This window comes from Lepidothrix coronata, unplaced genomic scaffold (assembly GCF_001604755.1).
Source record: "Lepidothrix coronata isolate B3197 unplaced genomic scaffold, Lepidothrix_coronata-1.0 Scaffold123, whole genome shotgun sequence".
In the NCBI taxonomy this organism is placed as follows: domain Eukaryota; kingdom Metazoa; phylum Chordata; class Aves; order Passeriformes; family Pipridae; genus Lepidothrix; species Lepidothrix coronata.
Genome location: NW_016690303.1, coordinates 136,161 through 154,637, shown reverse-complemented (window position 1 = coordinate 154,637; position 18,477 = coordinate 136,161). Strand labels below are relative to the sequence as shown.

At 40.5% G+C, this 18,477-nt stretch overlaps 1 long non-coding RNA gene across 2 annotated transcripts; it reads right to left on the bottom strand.

Moving 5' to 3' along the window:
- Nucleotides 1-16,609: 16,609 nt before the first annotated feature.
- LOC108502695 lies at nucleotides 16,610-18,178 on the bottom strand. 2 transcript variants are annotated; one of them, XR_001876568.1, is made up of 3 exons: nucleotides 18,145-18,178; nucleotides 17,141-17,278; nucleotides 16,610-16,812 (listed from the first exon to the last, which is right to left on the bottom strand). It is a non-coding gene; the product is annotated as an uncharacterized LOC108502695 (long non-coding RNA). The 2 variants fall into 2 exon arrangements; XR_001876567.1 differs by having other exon boundaries at nucleotides 17,141-17,201; nucleotides 17,949-18,162.
- Nucleotides 18,179-18,477: the final 299 nt, after the last annotated feature.

The following is an 18,477-nucleotide window of genomic DNA, read 5'->3' as shown; positions in this document are numbered from 1 at the left end:
AATGCAATCTAGTTTGCAGCTGTATTTAAATTGTGCATATTTTGTTGTATGAAGTAATGACAAAAGTGAAGGTTTGACCTCATTTACATCATTTGCAGAACTCTTATTGATTTTCTTGAGGCTGTCATTTCCTCATTGAAGCACAAACCCTTTTTTTATCATGTGTTCATAATCAATAGTGTCTCTATGGGATGCCCAAGTAAGCAACTCTTCTTACTTCTTGAGTAGGACATTGGTATGTATAAGGTAAGAAACAAGCATTACAGCAGACAGCATAATTTCCAGAACAAAGGAAAATTCAATGTATGTAAGATTAGCAGAATCTGAGTCATAAGTATATCATGCAACATGGTCACAGTAAAAAGATGCATCTTTCCTTTTAACACATCTCAGTTGTGCGACAGTTATTACTTCTTATAATTCAATTTATTGGAACATTTCCTTGCACATTTCTATATCCAGTGGATTTCTATGTGGTCTGAAGATGAGTAGTTTTAAGAAAAGAATGAAATTATTAAGCTTGTGATAATGGGCAAATAGAATTGGCCCATTTTCACACTGTCAGAAAGCAGGAATAAAACCATGATTGAACAGCCAAAGAGTTACTTCTGGCTCATATTGGAAATTCAAACCTGAGAATCAAAAGACTGCTATATAGATAATAATGGGGAGAGACAGTCAGGTGGATCTTCCTTTAGGTTTTTCCACACTGTCAAAATACTGCTCATATGCTCACCTGCACACACTGGTTAGTTCCACAGATTTCCTGCATATGAAATGATGCAGCAATTTTTTTCGATTTTGGTTTTCATTTTTCATGATCAGAGTGAAAATGTGGATGCATCATAGGATTTTGCATGTCACTGGCGGGTATAAGAAAAATTTACAGGAAAAACTTGCAAAATAATTTTACTATTTAAGATTAATGTGGTGAGAGCAAATCAAACTGTACTCTCTTGGATAGCTTTCATGATACATCCTTTTACTTGTGCCACTGTTTGCCCAAGCCATCTGTTCTTCTGTAGAAGCAGTTTTGTGAAAACCTACTCTAATGATTGTATTATACTGAAAAGAAATTATATTAGGTATCCATGGAGAATCCATCATAGAGCACTTTAAATAGCCCTTGATTGTTCAAATGCAGATCAAACAGAGAGGCAGATGTTGCTTGTAGGGTTTTTCCACAGATAAATGTAAACCCAAGAGAAGCAAATTCACTCAACTATTGACTGTAGACCGGGCTTACATGCCCTCCTACCCACTTCTTAAAAAGTAACTGGTGCCCTAGAGCCTTGCCCTTAGCATAGCAACAAACAAATAAGTAAAAATGCAAACAAGAAAAAGGGTGAAGGGAAAATATTACATGAAGGCATATACATATACACATACTTAGTATCACCATTTAGTCTATAGTTGACCTCAGTGTGAGTGAGGATGGACCAAAGTTGTGTAAATCACAGCTGGGGCTGCACTGTTATTTCCAGTTTTTCATTCTTTTCTCCCATATGGAATTTTTCTCACTGCACTTCTTCTGTAAAGCATTACTGCTTTTTTTGGTAAACTGTCCCAGTTTTACCACACCCTGTCCTGACAAGCCCATTCGTGCTTTCCATGCTCATATCTGAAGTTTATACAAAACATTAATACAACTACGTTTTTATCCCTTAACCTTCCCTCTTTGCTTCTTAAATAAAAGGATTTGAAGTAATAATATCTTGTAGACATTAGGAAAATTAGAAGATTTTCTTAAGCTGTTTTAGAATTAATCCTCAAAAGAAGAAAGAAACAAGAACTGATGTTCAAGAGAAAAACCCACTCCAGTGCAAAAATGGCATCCTAAAATCTACTTGCAGTCCTAACAATAAAATGATTTGGGGTGATTAGCAACCAAATTACTTTTGCATCCCCTCCTTCATGTGAGTGTGTACTCTCTCTTGTCTTGCTGTTTTTCACTAACATTAACAAATCTTCTGGGCACTGCTTTCTGAATCCTCCAGTATGCAGAAGGAGTAGCTGCCCATCATCTCTACCTCCTACAGTGCCCAGGGAAGGGAGTTTTAGGGAGGAAGCCTGAAGGACTCATTTGGCCCTTGTAAATGGCTGGTGTCTTCATGGCAGGATGGTTGTCCATTTGAGTGAAAGTTTCCCTTTCTTTTAACCTACAGTCCCAAATAAGTTATTAGCAAGTTGAAACTGCCATTTTATTCATCTGAAATGTTTTTGTGTGGGGGCAGAGGAAGGTTAGAGATTTGGAAACTCACAGTGGTTAGCCCAAGAATTTTGTAAATCAAAAATTCACTGTGTCAAGACTTACAACCTTCCTTAAGATACTCCCATGTATGATACAGAGAAGAAGGGAGGGAACAGGTGCACCTATTCATCCTCATAACTCTTAGGCCTGATGCTTTGACACCAAGAAATACTTTTTGGATTAATAACAGGAGGATGAGAACAAACAGCTGAAACTTTACACTTTGCCCTGAGTCACAGCACAAGTGAGGACATCCTGAGTCACCAAGTGCTGGCTATCAGAGAAAATTGATTATCGTCTTGTTCATTATCTTATTCCAGCTCTGCTTTGCCATCCATCTGCCATAGGAGGCTGATTTGAAATATCATCTGACAGTCAGCTTCTGAGTTCCATCCAACATGTATCACTAGCCAGACAAAAGCAGTACCTCTCCTTCTGGCACTGCCTATGGCAATACCCAGGGGCAGTATTATCGCCTTTGAACTTTAACACAACTTCTTGTTTCAACTGCAAAATTTTATTTTGTCTGCTCCATCCCTTTCAAACCATCCTTCTCCAAATCCGTGCTCCTGTCCCAGCTGCTGCCTCCTTTCCCATGACTACCACTCCAGACAATTACTGTCACCCCAAGGGTTGTATTGGGCATCCTTCAAGTCCCTCCTTTCTCTTGCCAAAACTAGAGCATAATTATTCTGAGCTGGCCATGCAGCAGCCAGATGAGGAATGCTCCTCACCCTGTCCATGTGAGGGACATGGTGGAGGGGAGCCCTGCTCATCTCTGTGGCAGTGCATGCTTAAAGAGCATTTAGGCCAGCATGAGGGAGCATTAAACAAAAAAAGTGAAGAACTAGGTTAAAGGAAACTTCTTTGTTTCTCCATCTGCACAGTTAAGACAAATAAGGGCACAATAACTTTTTGCTAAAAAACTTTCTACAGTGGTGGACTTGAAATGACATGTTCTGCCTTTACCTCCCAAGCTCCAGAGGGCACTTGGGAACTGTGGTGCTTGCAGGAATTTGTCCTCTAAAGGTTCAAAGAAAGTGGGAAGATTTCTTCTCCACATACATTTCCCCTTCCTCCTAGCGATGCAACTCAAGATTGCTCTGAAATCTGCAACAGGATTGTAACTAACACAAAGCAAACAGACAAAAGTAGATCTGAGGAGGAAAGATGGCTTCAGGCATCATAGTGGATTATCATCTCCTACATATTAGTTTACACAGAATACTACACAGACAGTATACAGTGTATGTTTTGGAAAAGGATGCTTTGTTCTAATGTAGCAAACGTTACAGGTGGGGTGCTGGCTTGGATTAATATTGGAAATGGGTCTTGATATTCATCAACCTTGTGTAATCAAAACAGCTTTAATCTGAGCTGTGTTTATTTGTATCTTACTCTGGAAGAAAATTCAGAACTTTAGTATTAAGTTTGCCTAAATGACTGATTCTTTAGGACATTTTGTGGTTTCTTTTTATTTGGTTCACATTCATGAACATCAACCCAAACCAAAATACTTATTTCAGCTTCCTTTTCCCAGTGTATTTTTTTCCATATTTTAGAATTATAAAATTTTGAAGTGAAAAATTTAAATTTTCCTCTGAAGTATGCAGGTATGACATTTTAGTTGTTAATTTTTATTTTATAGTGCATGAAAATATTCACAAATGACAAATCCGAGAGTTTAAAGGCAAGCTGGGATCTGATTTGCTTTTCAGTGAGTAATCTATTTGCCTCAGAACTGGCCTCGTTCTGTTGCTATAAATACAGTACCTGCTTTGTTATTAAAAACAGTAGTATGGCTAATGTAAAGCTAACATAAACCAAAGAAAGTCTTTTTTTCAAGCAATACCATCCAAACAGCAAGAGAAACGCTGAGAAAGGCACGGCTTTGAAGGTTATCAGATGAGAGATCACAGAAGTCTAAGCCAAGTTACAGATGACTGGGCTTGTACGTGGGCTTCTTCTCACTTGTCTGGTTTTGAGAGTCCCTGAAAGTCAAATACAAACATAAAGACTTGTTGACAGCCTGTGAAAAATGTTTTGAAGACAGAGGAATGCCAAATAATACATTGTCTCTGCCTTATGCTCCTGCCACTAGAAATGTCATCTGCGCCCTGCTACAGCTCTACATATGTTTTAGTTTCCTTGTGTTAGGGAGCTCCATTTCATCTGTGTTAATAAAGTAAAGATGTAGTCTGGCCTAGCGAATAAAAAAAAATGAACTAACATTCAGGGGCCATTCAAAAAGGGAGTGCTTGTGTCTGTCTCAAGAGGTTTATCATCATGCTTCCTTGGTCTCCCATGGCGATGGTAAGTAGGGCTACAGTCTGCCTCTTGCAGAGAAAAAGATATGAATTAATACCCCTCAAATAGTAATTGCTGTCAGGCTTTGGGACTGAAAAAGTACTGTATACATGCAAATAGCAGGCATCTAGAACATCTACTCACATGAAATTAAGCTGAGCATGATTCAGTTGATCTGGGCAACAGAAAGGCTGTGTTCCAGCTTTAGGGCACCAGTATATTTCTACTGTCACAACAGATTAGGAAATACACTGTGCAGTCCTAAGGAGCTGAATTGGCAGAAAACCCTGGGCTGAGGCGCCGGCGATGAGACATTCAGTATCAGTTCTTGGGCAGAAAATGCCCCTCAGGCTAGGGCTGGGCTGCTCCAAACCTCCTTGGCAAGGAGACAGGAGGCACAGTCATCCAACAGTTGGTGCTGGGGAGCAGCTCCTCTGCAATTGCTTGAGGGCAGCGAGACAGTTGGCAGAGAAGCCACTACAGCATTGAAATTAAATTTACAAGCTGCTTTCCCATGGCAGTGCTGGGACAGAGCATGGTGCTTTATAATTATGTTTTAGGAGCCTCCGCCCTCTTGCCCTAATTTCCAATTAACCATTGTATCCTTCCCAACAGAGATTGCAAACATCCTGCAAACAGGAGGAGGAGGCCAGGAAGGACCATTCTATTGTAGATCAGTAGCAGGAGGCAACTTGGAAAAATTATTTTATGCCAAAACCAGCACCACCTCGGCTTGGTCACTTAATTAATTTTCTCTTGTAAACTCACTGGTGTATTTAAAGCCAAAAGGAAAAATGGATGGCGAGTGGAATGGAGATGTGGTGGGAATGGAAGGAGAGGAGAAACTGAGATGAGACAGCAAGGCAGCAAGGCAGCAGAAAAACTCTGTAATGCTTCAGTCTCCATGCTATTTCTGTTGTCAGCCAACTGTGACCTGTCTAAAGTGAAATGCTAGGCTAGACATGTCAGCAAGGGATGTTCTTTCACTAGTTTGCTTCCCTAATTGTATCTAGGTATTAGACAGTGTCTCCTCTGTAGAACTCCTGCATTCATCCCTACCTCATCCTAGATGACCCAGATACCAAACCGAGAAACCAATGTTGTTCAGAATCTCATGATCTTTTGAAAGGTGGAACATCAAAACGGTACAACTAATAGTATTTTAAAATTTTTTTTCACTTCAGTTTTGTGAACAGTTTCATAGCTTTCATAAACTACTACAGGTTTATATATATATTTTTCAAGTGTTGGCAACTCCCGATTCAAATTCAGAATGTGTAAGACCTACAGTTTCGTCTCCAAAAGTTTGTCAATAGAAATTTTCTGGAGGCTTTAAATGATCACTAAGCTGCTCTGAATGCCAAATGGCACAGAGGAAACCAGGATATTAGACTTGTGATGGAAGCCAGCAGCACCCGCTTTACTGAGGAAGAAAGATGAAGGTAACTGCTAAAAAACCACTGTTTTACCACATCTGAACAGGTAGTCCTCCCCTCATGGGTCATGTTACTTGGTCAGTAGGTTGCAACCAGGAAGGAAACATCACTTACCCAACACACAGATTATCCTCTGACATTCTCTCCTCCTCATTCACCGACAGAAGAAGGAGGGTTTCACAACTCTACAGCGTCCATTCTTTTCATGAGGGTTTAAATTAAGGAAAGACTATAACCTCATGAGGGTCATTCAAAGCAACAACTTTGCTCATCATAATGATAATAATTTAATATCTCCAATAGGAGGCTAAAAGGATGTTTTTCTCTTCATCTGTATAATAGTTTCCTTTAAACTTTAACCAGTCTTTGTTCCATCATCTGTGACTAGCAGAATGTATTATTAGTTACAAATATAATTTATATAATTAGAGATTTATAGGCTCATACTGAACCCTTTACCATCCTGTTTCTGTTTCAAGACATTGCAGTTTTCTTGTTTGTTTTTGCAGCTGACAAGAGCCTGTGTGGCTGTTAAAAATGAAAATAAGAAAAAAATTCATATATAAACCTTTCCCACTGGAAAAAAGCAGATTTGGACAAAATAAGACTGTAATACTTCATTTACAGCCTTAGGCACTTAATTTTGATATTCTTTTTATTCTTGTAGAACAACAAAAGCAGTGCTTAATGAGATGAAATTTTGAATCTTATCAAAACAAAAGGACTAATGAAAATAACTTTAGTAAATCCTTAGTTTATGTTTCTAAATAACTTTTCCTGTAGATTTTTTAAATCTGTCTCACAACAAGTAGAAATATAAAAATATTAAAACATAAATTTTAGAAAAGAAATTTCTTCATTGACCACTGTCAATAAATTGAATTTTTAGGGATGAGTTTTATGAAAGTTTTGATTCTGGTGAATAACCAGGACACTTACTTTTCACTTTAAGGAACTTCTGCACAGGCAAAAAGAAATGTGAATAACTGTGGAGAAGAGAAATATTCTTGAAGTTAGATGTAATGAAATTAGAAGGTAGAAGAAATGTCCATCCTGGAGGGCATTGTGAATGTCCTGTTCATTTGAAGAGTGAGTACTAAACTTCAAGTTCTGTCACTGGGACTTCAGCTTCTTTGGCTGGGTCAGACGCTGCCTTAAAGCAAAGCCATGTTCAGACTGACACCCCAACACTGGTTGCGCCGCTCACCTCGAGCCATCAAGCACCTGGCACATGGGTCTACTTAGATCTATATGAGGAAAAATCTTGAGACAAGCCTGTGGGGGACACACCAGTGGATCTAGAGATTAAGCTGCCTCTGTGTCTGCCTCTTTCTTCAGAATGGGAGGTATTGCAACAGAACCAGTTTATGACCAACGAGGTTGCTATTGCTGATGTGTTGTAAAGTATTGGCTTCTTCTTCAGTCCAGGGTGGCATCCATGACATTTCCTTTGCTCCCTGTGTAGTACAAGATAGATTACAAGCAAAGGGAAGACTATTAATTGTATAATTAGCAAATGATTTATGTTGAAATGTTACTGATTTAGTAAGAGCTTTTATAGCAGCACAAACAAGGAGCCATACCTCGCGTAAGACAAAGTTTTTGCTCATAGCTCTTCAGAAACTTTAATGTTAAAGCTTTTTCGAGCTACCCTGGCCTAAAAAGTTGATTGAGTGATCAGTAGCTGCACTAATTGGAATTCTTTCAGTCATCAAGGACTAGGTGGGAGCAAAGGACAAAAGCACATGCTCATGACAAGAGTCTGCATTCCAGTTCAATGAGTTATTATTAACCCACATTTTTATCCACTCTTGTCTGGTTACAATTGAAGTCTTCTGATAGTAGAAACTCAGAACAACTTGTCCTTCCAAAGACAACTTTCCCTAAGTATCCTAGTGAAGAAAACCCTGAAACCACACAGGAGTGATAGAAAGGATAAGGAGCTACTTTTTTCTTTTTTCCTTTTTTTCCCCCAGGAAATGCAGAGTGACTGTTATTAGTCAGGTCAGTAGGTGAACCACAGAAGGAGCAAGTGGTGTTGAGGAGGCCATACTGAGAGTCTTTTTTAAGAAAAACATGTCACTGAGGAAGCAGCTCAAGAAGAGTTTGAAATGGCAGCTAATCCTGATATGAAATACCAATATTTCAAGTACTGCAAGGGATTGCTCTTCATATTATTTTTCAATTGCATCTTGTTACTGCTGCAGCTAGTGATCCATGAGGGTGTACTGCAAGAAAAGATTTTAGCAACCTGCATGTGCAAACTGGACTTTCAATGTTATAATTTGCTTCAGGAAAGTCATCATCTTTCAGCAGTTTTTTGTGGTGAGGGTTTAGGAGTAAAGGGGACCTACAGGGGATTGATCTTAGCTGTTGTTTCATTTAGTGGGAACCTCAGTTTTTCCTGCATGTGTGGATACTAGGGATGAACAGAAAAGCATATCCAATAATCCAATGAGTGCAGTAACGGAGTGCTGTAATCCTCCAGTGCCACTTACCTCGTCAGAAAATCTGTTTCTATGCAAAATAGGGATGACAACCTCTAGTAGAATTGTTAAAAAGACTAATATTTGAGAAGTACACTGAAACTATGGATGTTTTTGAATTTAACTGTTACTGATTTCTAAAGCTAGCAAAGAACCTGAGCCTGTTGTTCCTCAGGATGCCAACACAGACACTCCTCAAATGCAACACCCAAGGCAACACTACCAACACCCTGATCTGAAAAGAAAGGAAGCTGCTGCTTTCCTTCCTCTTAGTACTCTGTGTTCTCACATCCCAATTTGCTACATCAGACATGGTGGTGATTGAAGCAGGTGAAGCAATACTGCCCTTTGTGTCCTTTCCCATGTTTTAGAGAGAGAGCAATTGTGACAGCACAAAATAACTTCATTAGAAGTATATCAACATACTAAGTCTTCTGTTTTCAATATTTCAACTTTTCTGGCTGATTGCGAGCAGCCTGCAAACTGTTTGGGAGTTGTATATGTTCTAGCAGAAACCAGCAACACTTTTTTTTCAGAGCTGGTTAAAAGTTCAAGCTTTGTAGGTTAGAGAGGTTGAAGCCTACCCCTCTGTGATCAGCAGCAATAGTGCTGGTACTGCTTTTACTCCAGTGCCCCAAGGACACCAGAATAACCATTATCGTGGCATCAGCAGTGCTGGAGTTGTCATTCCCCTCCCAGTTTATGGTACAGCAGTGATTATCTTGGCTGTCTTGGAAGATGCCGTGTTGCAGATGCTGGTTTGTTCTTGTAACTGAGCAACATGTTGCTGTTGCATGGCGGGGGGGGGAGGATGAATCATGAGGGTGTTGCTCAGGCTCAGCAGGGTTTGGCTCGGAGAAAGCACTGAACAAGGAAATCTAATAAATCTTGTACAAAGGCAGGAAAACACTAACGTTGTCACTGTCCAGATCAGGGATTACCCGGTGCAACAAACAGCAGTCTATTCACAGGAAAAATCCCCTGGCTTCACAGCCAGAGGTGCCAGGCAGCCTGATAGTGACCAGAAACCAAATTATATTTTGTGTGTGTGTGTGTGTGTGTGAAGGTGAATAGAAAGACTAAGAGGATACAGGAAACAGCTTTTGGAAGAAATGTCTTTAATGGATTTTAGGGCTTCTGGCAGAGTTTGAAGCTTTGAAATTTAGTACCAATTTTAGAAACATATGTAGACTTAAGGAATGGATTCTTGTAATCAGTTTTTCTTTTAACTTTTAACAGATTTATGAGAGTTAATATTCTATAGTAAGCATTATGCACATTTTCCTATTCCCTGCTAATAAACCAGGAAATAATGAATTGTGGGCCTGTCTTAATTATACAACTTGGTAAGTCTCATAAATAAACAAGCAAACCAACCCATGAAATGAAGTTTTTGAGTGAATATGTATGTAAATCTATAATTTCACTAATGAGAGGCTGTGCAAAGAGTGATACATTTGGTTTAAGTTGTATGTGAGCTGTGGCAAACCTCTTCATCAGGGAGCCTCCAGGTGGGAATGTAAAAGTAACCAACTGAAAACTTGTCGTTTACACCAGGTAACAACTAGGCTTATCTCAAACCACTAATTTTGTTGTTAATTTTTAAACATAAATCAACCTTGACTGAGTTTGAGCCCAGACATTTAGAAATCCCTGTTCTAAATTGAGCTTCCTTGAACCATAAGGATTTCTGTTCACATCAGAAGCCTTCTCATTTGCTAATATTAGAAACATCAATTTTGCACTGTGAAAATGAGATGCGACTTGAACTCTTGCTTTCCCAGAACCTGGCAATGGCTGTGACAGTCTTTCAAAGGTGAAGAGAAGGATCTCCTAACAATTAAATTTCTTATTACTCCCTTTATTAGTTGTCATTGCCTACTGCCACAGGTTATACCTCACTGATCTGCCTGCAGAGTGACTTGTGTTAGTGCTCCCTACCTTGTTTCAGACACAGTCAGTTGGAATATTTCAAACTTTTTTCCACCAAGTCTTTAATTTCCTCTGATTTATATTAATTAGCTTTGCTGATTAACAGTGATATGAATTAGAAAATGCTTTTGCAATTGTGATGTTAACAGAAAGAAAGCTGTGAAAGAAAAAAGTAGCCGAGAATCACTTTTTCTGCAGTCACTGGATCCAGAAGAGAACCTATGTCTTTGCAATATAGGGAGCTTCTCTGAAAGCTTCTCTAGCTGGGCCCAACCATGTTTTCATCAAGGTCTTTAGTAAGCCCTTCTTTAGGAGTATGTGGATGTGAGTATTCTTTTCCAAACTACTCTTAATTCTTAATCTGCTTCCTTCAAAATCCCACAGATCTCCTTTAGAAACACTCCTATAAAGTAACAATATAAAGCAATTCTCTGTAGCCCACATGTGCAGCTCATTCTTCATTAATGCTTTCTCTGGTTTCAAAGGAAAAATCCATTGCACCCCGGGGAAAAATAAAGATACAACAGCACATAAATGATCAAGATATTTTCAAGTGGACATGTAAGATATCTACAAGGGCTCAGGATCTTCTGGCTTTATCAGTACACATAATGGACAACCCAAACTAACTAAGCAAAGCCAAGACCATTTGTCTATATTAATATTCTAAGTCATATGTTGAGTACCACAGATCTGTACTTGGTTTGGGGATTCATTTTTGGGATATTACTCTAAGAAAAATTCTCATTTGAAGCAGAGAACCAAAATTAAAATTGTTTTCTACAAGTCCCAAAAATACAAATGGAATTAATTGATCGGCGCCATCAGGAGGAAGGACTTGACTGAGCTGAAGCAATCTTTCTCCTTACTTAAATCCAGAGTTGGAAAGGACTACTAAATCAGCGTTGGGGAAGATCTCATAGTTGCTTCTTATGCTGTAGCTGTTGGTAAATGAAGGGAGGATTGTGTCTTCTACCACAACTGTCAGTTGTGTGTATTTCGTGTGAAATAAGTGTGAGGAAACACAAAAAAAAATGGAAACTTAAGAACACACCTTTGACATGGATCTGAGATAAAAATTTAGACATTTGCAGTGCAGCCTCCTTTGACAGTCAATATAGCCAGCAGAGTTTGAGGAAAATCATCTGCTCTTGCTCTCCTCCTCTGAGGAGGTGAGCCCAGGCTGAGCAACTCTGGAGTAGACACCCAAGAGAGGTCAACCAATCTATATGTTTATCTAATTTTCATGTATTTAGTGATCTCATATTTCAAGGCTGTAAGGGACTTGCCACTACAGTCTTGCCTCCTGCATGACACAACCAAAAATATTTTTTAATGAGTAAAATGTCAGTAGTGCCAAACTCAGCCTTTATAGTTTACCTGTCAGAACAGTGAGATCACTTTTTCAACTTTTTAAATCCTTACTCTTCTGAAGAAGTAATAGGAGAAAAAAACCCCAAAGCCCAAGCAAACCCTCTTTGCTTGTTCTAATCCCTGGATCATTTTAAAGTGGGAAGAAAATGGTGCTCAGACTTCACAGCTTTTTTTCCATACTGCTAAGTTGTAGTCAGCTTGAGACTGAGCTCTCATACAGATCCTGGCCTTACGACCCAACACTTTGCTGATACCTCTTGACCCAGAGAAGCCTCCACAGGCCAAGGCTCACCTCTCCTGAAACAAGCTGGGGGTGACCCTCTGAGGACCAGGGACTGCCAGGAAGGAGGGATGACTCTCCACTTGTTCTGCAGGGAATGGGCTCAGTCATTAGCCTCCAGCAGACCTCAGGCACAGAAGGCCTGTAAAACAAAGCAAGAACTCAAAAGATTTGGTTTCAGTGGCTTCACTGGGAAAACTTGTCCTGTGTTACCTGAAGTCATAAGCCATAAGACTAGAATGAATATTTTCTCTAAGAGATCTATAGGTTCAACTCAGTGGGGTGAAGCCTTCCCGCTTGGATCTCTAGGCTAGCATCCCTGAGAGCTGGTGACATAGCTAGGTTCCAGCAGAGCCATCTCTACACTGCTCCCCAGCAGCTGGGCCAAGGAAACTTACTTCAACCACGCTGCCAGGAAGTACAGCAGTGCTAACTCCTGTGGGTTAGCATGTAAATGTTTCTGTATTTTTGGCCCCTGAAGCTTTTTGTAAGCCTCTTCCCAGTGAAAGGGAATTGTAAAATCCCTTCCGACTGCATTTTATGGTTAGCAGCTCAATGGTTCATTAAAATCTCCCTCTCCAGAGATGAAGTGCTCCTGCCTTCTGCAGTCACAGCTCCATAATGTAACTGAAGTTAAACCTGCAGCCACAGTCACAGCACAGGAGCTCTTGACTTTTGTTCTTTGCTTTATGCCCCGTTGAGTTTAACCAGTCATATGGATGGAGTTTTCCATTCACCTCACAAAAAAACCCCAAATCAAACACCCCCTCAGTCCCCCCTGCCCTGTGTATTACAATAAGTAGGGGACAGTGCACAGAAGAGAAAGAATTAACTGCAGCATTCATAAAGGCTACTTAATGGCAGGGGTATCACCTGATATCGGTAAAAACAATCTTCAGGTGCAAAGCTGTTATTAAACAGGCTTATAAGAAAACCTTCTGCACCTATATTACAGTACCAGCAGACCTATTCCACTTTTTGGAGATTTTTGTTTTATGGCACAAAATAGTCAAAAGATAGTGTTTAGGAGCACTTTTTCCAGGAAGACTGTCACCAGTTCAGCTGCAGTTTATCATGCCCTGGAGTTCTTTGAAGTTTATCCTAAACAATTCCAAGTAAGTAATAATTAGTTGTGGATGGGTGTGGGTCTTAATCAGAAGGCACAAAGGATTCATATTTATTAATCCTATTGTACAAGGCAAGTTTAGCTTCCAGGTAGAAAAGTGTTAGGACTTTCAATGGCTTTCTTAAAAATATCTCACAAGAATCTCAAAGATCTTATCCTTTTGAAACTGCTCTGGAAGAGGTAGTCTGCTTTCTAGATTGAATACAACAGCCAGAATAGTAGCTTCTAAAGTAAATGTTGATGTATCAATGATCTGCTTTGGGCATTTTGCTCAGGTTTTTTTACATCTTGATTTGCTTTTTCAAACCATGAGAGCAGCTTTAGCCTTTCTGTATCTGTGGCAAGGAGGGAGGACTTCACTCTTGTAACAGCATTTTGCAAGTAAAAAGTTAGTTATTATGTAGGACAAATAATAATTTGTTACGTAAGGCTGTAACAACTTTAAAATTGATTGGTGAGTCATCTCATGTAAAACTCTGTTGAGGACCACAACTTAGTTTTTGATGTGGTGGCTAGTTGATTTCTGAAGTTATATTTTTCTCGGTTGTTTGACTTGGAAAGCTAACCTTAGCTTTCTTTATTATTAGTGGCTACATTGACCTGTTTTTATTTCATCTCTAGAGAGTTATTTTTTGTAATAAGGAGGCTGTAATCCCCGACAGGGATTATCTGGCAAAGTATAAGCATCTGCTCTCAGTTTGTTTCCTCAGCAGACAGGGCTGATTAAATAAACCTTGTGACTATAAAGGTGTGCTGGTTATTGGAAGGAAGAGCTGTAAACATTAGTGCAGATGGTCTAATGAGTTTGAAGTTTGAGAATAAATTTGGCAAACAGTTCAGTTTCGTTGTTCTATAACACAGAATTGGTTCCTTGTATGCAAACAAAATAATTTCTTCCCCTATATAGGAAGGAATAGAGAAAATATTGTAGTTACAGCGTTGGCTTCTCTGCCTCCCATGGTAGCAGATGGTTTTTGCTATCCATGCCCAAGTTGCAGATCCCATGAACTGAGGGTTTTTTGAATGTGAACATGGTAAGCAAGAAGGTTGGAAGTCCCCAGAGGCCTAAAACCTGAAAACAGAGCAACTGTGAGTAATATGTCTAAATTTGGTCTCATGCTGTCCACACTCAAGCACATAGCAAAACCTCATGTGATTCAGCCCAGAAGCAGACCACACATACAGAGCTGTGATACATCAACCGTTTAGACAGAGAAATGTTAAAAAAATCTCCTCATCCATATACTCTCTGAGACATTTTCCAGTGTAGGATTCTGCTCAAAAGTGCTAGACCCTCTGACTGAAATCAAAGCTCAGTTGCTCAAATCTGGTTTCAAGTTGTTGACAGTGAATCGTTTAATGGCCTGGCCAAGAGATGTCATCATGTGCCACTTGGCGGGCATGTGTCTGCATTGTTTACAAGGTTCACACGTTTTCAACAGATGAGAGCATTGTATCCCTCTTTTATGTCACGGGACAATGACACTGCTGACACATTTATAGCTATTAAACTCTTGGGGGTAGGTGAAGCCATTCAACAGTCCACTTTTATTCAGCAAATTAGAGAAGGGAAGATTCAATTTTCAAACTTGCTGATGCAGAACATGCTGCACATGCGTGGATGGGGAGTGTGACCTGTAAGGGTACAAACACACAAATAGTGATGTGGTCAGACTGGTGCTGCTAATGAACAGGATGGCATTAGGTGCTGGCAGGGCATCATGCTCAAATAGGAGTTCTGTCTGCACAAATTTTCAGAGGAAGAAAAGTGGTTAAGGTAGTTCAGTGAAATAACAGTGAAATATGGTGAAATAACAGAAGTAAAAATCATAGAATCATAGAGTGGTTTGGCTTGGAAGGGCCCTTAAAGATCATCTGCACCCTCAAGGAGTTTGCAGGTAAGCTGAGCAGTGCATTTAACACAACAGAAGGAAAGGATGCCATCGAAGGGGACCTGGACAAGCTTGAGAAGTGGGCTCATGCAAACCTCATGAAGTCCAACAAGTCCAAGGTGCTGCACCTGGGGCAGTCCCAATTTAGACATGAGCCAACAGTGCTCACTCATAGCCCAGAAAGCCAACTGCATCCTGGGCTACATCGAAAGAAGTGTGACCGGCAGGTCAAGGGAGGTGATTCTGCTCCTCTACTCTGCTCTTGTGAGACCCTGCCTGGAGTACTGTGTCCAGGGCTGGAGTTCTTAGCATAAAAAGGACATGGACCTGTTGGGGCAGGTCCAAGGGAAGGCCATGAAGGTGATCAGAGGGCTGAAGCAGAGGAAAAGCTGAGAGAGCTGGAGTCGTTCAGCCTGGAGAAAGGGCTCTGGGGAGAATTCATTGTGGTCTTCCAGTATTTAAAGGCAGCTTACAGAAAAGAGAGAGAGCAACTATTTACATGGGCATGTAGTGATAGGATGAGGAGGGGGGATGGTTTTAAACACTGCATCTCTCTGCCAGGTGGCATTCACACTCCCTTTCGAGGCACGAACACCAAGGAAGAAAAAAAGGTAAGTAAAACAACAAAGCAAGAGATGGAAGGGATCACTGTCCTGATCTCAGAGATTAGCATGGCGTACTCAAGGGAAGAGCTTGGGAAAACCTGCCTTTTCTCAAAGTGCTTATACATTTAAGAACTGTTGTATAGTCATGATTATGTGCCTGTGTTCATGCTCATAGACAGAGGTGGCTATAATCCAGTTCCCTGGTTTTCTCCCTTCTCTGCCACATAAGCATCTTGATCACTGTGCTGCAGAACTGTGCTACCTCTGCAGATTGGTGGGATGTGAAGTCACGAGACTCAATGTGAGAGAAGGGGCTATAGCCATGTATTATGGGAGACAGCTGAACCTCAGGCCCCCTAGGCCTTGTGACTACTCTACCTGTTGGAATCTGTCAGAAAACAAGGCACTTGTATTTAGAAACCTTCAGGAATAGAGAGCAGCTAAACAGGGGTTTGCTGATCCGAACATGTGCGCTTCATTCTGACAATGCACCATTCATCACCTATGTCTTTTCAAGATCTCCATCCTTCTGCCCAATATTAAAGAGTGAGAAGAGAATATTTATGAGTAAACTGCAGGCATAAGCATACTGAAAGATTGTGAAATTATAGACGTCAGAATAACGAACAAAACCACTTGACATGTCATGCCCTCTGAGTTAGGGATAAAGTAGTTACCTAAGTGATTCCTTTCCCACCAATGCAAGAACAACATTAATCATGTCTAACCATACAAATTTAGCTTCTATAGAAACATTCTGCCTCCTTTCCAGTTACTGAAAAGTTTAACTATATTATAGCCCCATTTTGATTATCTGCTGCTTGGGGAATCAGCTTCAGGCCTCCTGAAGGCACAAAAGAAGCATGAACAAACACCGGCAGGCACTGGCAGGCACTGTCTTTATTCTGAAAGCACTTTAAGAACCATGATGGAGATCTCCATCTCTATTGGATGCATCCTTTCTCCTGGAGCAGGTGTCTTCTCCAGCTGCTGTCTCTGGCCCAGACAGCTCTGTGCTAATCCTGGGGTGAGGAGATGGTACCATTTCTGACAAGTCCACAACAAAAGCCATTGACTTGGGAAGAAGAGTCCCTGCTTCTGTGCTTGCAGGAGGGGCAGTAAGCTGTTAGAGACCCATGTTTATGACAGTAGACATAGGTTTTGGTAGGCAGTGTGGCATTAAAGGAGTTAATAATAATCAAGGCAGAGATTAATATCTAATCGTAGCAACTCCAGGCAGTTTAATTTGCTTCTCTTGGCCTAGTGACAGAGTGAAACTGCCAGCTGGAGCTGTGTGAAGCCTGCTCCACCCAAATCGGAGTGGTTTCAGCCAGAAAGCACCTTTCAATCTGCCCATCCTGTCTTCCCACATGCACAGAAAGCAGAAATCATGTGCAGGTCTCCAGCTCCTCATTTCCAACTCCTAAGCTTCTCTGCACTGAGGGAATTACCTGTGATTTTATCCTTGGTGGAAGTTGACATCTCCTCAAATTTGTTAGGCACGTTCACATGCTGAAGAAAAGGTAAAGTGGCTCAATGACTTGAGATTAGTCTCTGCCTCCTTTTGTTGGAGCCATACTCACAGCACACTGCCTCGCCCCATACAGGAAGGAGAACAGGATCAAAGGGATTAATACAAAGAGTTGCAACTCCGCACTGAAATACTGTTTCCTCATCTCACTTTTCTGTCAGTTACACTCCAGGGCCCTAACTCTGGAGTTAGACTAGACTCAGGAAAGGAATAGGGTAGCCTGGATTTGGCACTGGGGATTAATTTTGTACCTGCACATCTCTTTGGAAAAAACATAGAGAAATGTATTCACTATAGCAGCTTTCTTTCAAAGGGAATTCAGTATCACCCCTTTGTACAAGAATATTTTTTGTTACTTTTCCACACTGCCTAGGTTGTAATAAAGGAGCTGATCTACAGCATATCACAGCAGTGGTAGAAGTAGGAAGGTACCTGTATGTTGCATTAGCAGCAACAACAGTGGTTGAACCCACAGGGGAAATTCCAGTAGACTGGATGAAGCCACCCAGAGTGGAATTTGGCAAAAAACCTATATTATTTCCTTTGCCTTAAAATGGTGACCCTAAGGGCTTACATGATAATATGTAATTTTATCCCTAATATGGTTAAATTGGTCATTCGCCAAATTAATTTGAATTACTTTTCCCCATGCAAGGCTTTGTCTACTTTAGGACAGTGTCCTTGCCAGACTTAATTCTAATGATTCTGTTTGTTAGAGAAATAATTACTTCAGGCTCACAGCTTAGAGTCCTCGACATTATTTCTCATGCAAAAGCTCAAAGAATATTTATGAGCAAATTGGAGGTATAAATATACTGAAAGGTTGTGAACTTATGTGATACTGGCAAGCCCATCACAGTGAGGCACTCAGGTGGTGAGCTGCTCTTTGAAGGTGTCACAAACTGCAGCAAGTGCCACTTTCACCTTTTGCTGAAATAGTTACTGAATTCTGACTGACACCATGGGGAGATTTGCCATGCAAAATGACATCCTTTTTTGGTGTGAGATCATAGAAACATAGAATGGTGTGGGTTGGAAGGGATCGGAATGATCATCTAGTTCCAACCCCCCCATCATAGGCAGGGACACCTTCCACCACACCAGGTTGCTCAGAGCCCCATCCAACCAGGCCTTGAACACTTCCAGGGATGGGGCATCCACAGCTTCTCTAGACAACCTGTGCCAGTGCCTCATCACCCTCACGGTAAAGAATTTCTTCCTTATATCTAATCTAAACCTACCCTCTTTCAGTTTGAA